The 2,635-nt window shown below is 36.4% G+C and overlaps 1 non-coding gene across 1 annotated transcript; it reads left to right on the forward strand.

Annotated features, from left to right (window-relative positions):
- Nucleotides 1–2,314: 2,314 nt before the first annotated feature.
- LOC125611577 lies at nt 2,315–2,505 on the forward strand. Its single transcript, XR_007341786.1, has one exon. It is a non-coding gene; the product is annotated as a U2 spliceosomal RNA (small nuclear RNA).
- Nucleotides 2,506–2,635: the final 130 nt, after the last annotated feature.

Consider the following 2,635-nt stretch of genomic DNA (forward strand, 5'->3'; position numbering starts at 1 on the left):
TCCATCCATTTACCTGCAGATGCCATGATTTTATTTTCTTTTATTGTTGAGTAATATTCCATTGTGTATATATGCCACATTTTTTTTATCCATTCATCTATTGAAGGGCATCTAGGTTCATTCCACAGTTTAGCTATAAATGTTGATGTGTCCCTGTAGTATTCTGTTTTTAAGTCTTTTGGGTATAGAACGCATCAGTGAGATTTTTATAGAAGTAGTATACTTTTCATTCCCTGCGGCTCTATTTGGTCCTTTTTTTGCTACCCATTCTTCTCATATTATATGTGCTTTCCTTTAAATACCTGATCATATTTATACTATTTTAATAGTTGTTTTAAAGTCCTTATATGCTAATCTTATAACTTCTGTCAATTTTTAAGACTTTTTTTAGTGGTAGATAAATGCAATACCTTTATTTATTTTATGTGATGCTGAGGATCGAATCCAGTGCCTCACACATGCCAGGCAAGCACTCCATCACTGAGCCAGCCCAACTTCTATCAATTTTTTTTTAAACAGAGAGAATTTTTAATATTTATTTATTTTAGTTATTGGCGGACACAACATCTTTGTTTTTATGTGGTGCTGAGGATTGAACCCGGGCTGCATGCATGCCAGGCAAGCGCGCTACCGCTTGAGCCACATCCCCAGCCCTCTATCAATTTTTAATCTGTTTTTATTCCCTCACCGATCTTGTGATTTAGATGCCAGATTTAGTGAATTTTATGTTGTAAATGATAAGTTGTTTTTTTTTAAAAATATTTTAAAGGGTGTTAGACTTTTTCTAGTTGTCAATTATTTAAGAATCAGCTGGATCTGGGGTTGTGGCTCAGTGGTTGAGCGTTTGCCTGGCATGTGTGAGGCACTGGGTTTGATCCTCAGCACCACATATAAATAAATAAAATAAAGTTTCATTGACAACTAATATCTATCTATTTATATTAAAGAATCAGCTGGATTCACTTGAAGCTTGTTTATAAACTGTTTAGGACAGTTATAACGTTAACTCTACGGCTACTTTAGTCCTATTCCTAAAGTATGACACGCTTAGGGTCTCTAATGAATGAATGTTCCACGTAATCAGTAAAATGATTCTAGCTGACAGAAATTTGAACATTTCCCAGTTTTGTGTGAGCTCCGGGAATTGTTTGGTTTATAGCTCCCAATAATTGTTCTTTACCCAGAAGTTTTTCTTTGGCCAGCCATATGCACCCACAGGTTGTTACTAGTCAGTTATTTCTCTGTTTAGTTTTCTTCTCTCCCGGCTCCTGCCCACATGTTCTAGCTGCACTGATCTCCCTAAACTTTTATTTATTTCTTCGACTCAGCCTGACAACAGGGCTCTGTTTGTTCGTCTGTTTGGGGTGTTTTGTTTTGGCATCCATGTGTTTTGAGACCAAATCTCACTATACTACCCAGGCTGGTCTCAAATTCTTGAGCTCAAGAGATCCTTCTGCCTTAGTCTCCTAAGTAGGTGGGACAACAGGTGTGCACCACCACACCTGGCTTGTTTCCCTTGGTTTTGCCTCCAGCTGGGGTGATCACAATCCTGCTTTGCCTGTTGTCCAACATCTGATAATAGTAGTTTCATATATTTTGCTGGTCCTCTTGGTTATTCATCATAGCTAGTCCCATGACTGTTTTTCCTTTATAGCTAGTGTGAAAGTATAGGAACACCATTTTTAAAAAATATTTATTTATTGCATTGTAGCTATGCATAATCTTGGAATTCATTTGGCATAATTATACAAGTATGGAATTTAATTTGCTCCAATTCAGTCCCTAGTACTTTCCCTTTTCCTCCCCCACCCTCCATTTCCTATATTCTACTGGTCTTTCTTCAAATTATCTATAGATTTTTTTAAATTAGTGCATTACAGATATACATAAAGGTGAAATTCACTGTGATAAATTCATATATGTACATAGATAGGATAGTTTGACCTGTTTCATTCCACTGTTTAGGAACACCAATCTTAATGCCCTAAATGGAAGCAAATTGTTCTGATATAGACTCAGACCCATTATTTTAAGAATTACAAATGTATAGTCTACTTATGGAACTTCTTCAACATGCTAATTTAATAAGAAATGTTTATTCAACACTTAGACCAGGAATTGCACTATTGCTACATGGATTTTAAGAAGCATACCATAGCTCTTCCTCTCAAGAAGTCAGAGATAAGCCAGGAAATTAATTTAAGTATAGAAGTAATATAGCCATCCCTCAGTATCCATGGGCAATTAGTACCAGAACACACCACAGATGTCAAAATCTACAGAGTCTCAAATCCCTTATTTAAAATGGCATACTATTCCTTCTTGGTCTTTTGGCTAAGATCAAGTATAGTATCTGTTTTTATCAGTTTACTATCTGATACAACCTCTACCTGAGGACAATAGATTAAATAGATTTTTGGAGCAAGGAGATGTAACAGGAGCTTTCTCTATCTGTTCCATACATCCACCTGGTATTTTAGTACCTCCAGGAATAATGCACCTCACCCCACTCTTGTGGGTTTTTTGTTTTGTTTTGTTTTGTTTTTTTAAGAGAGAGAGAGAATTTTTTTAATCTTTATTTTTTAGTTTTCGGTGGTGCCGCAGTCCGGCTGCAGCAAAATAACGGGGGGGGGGG

Source organism: Marmota marmota, unplaced genomic scaffold (genome assembly GCF_001458135.2).
Source record: "Marmota marmota marmota unplaced genomic scaffold, marMar, whole genome shotgun sequence".
NCBI lineage: Eukaryota > Metazoa > Chordata > Mammalia > Rodentia > Sciuridae > Marmota > Marmota marmota.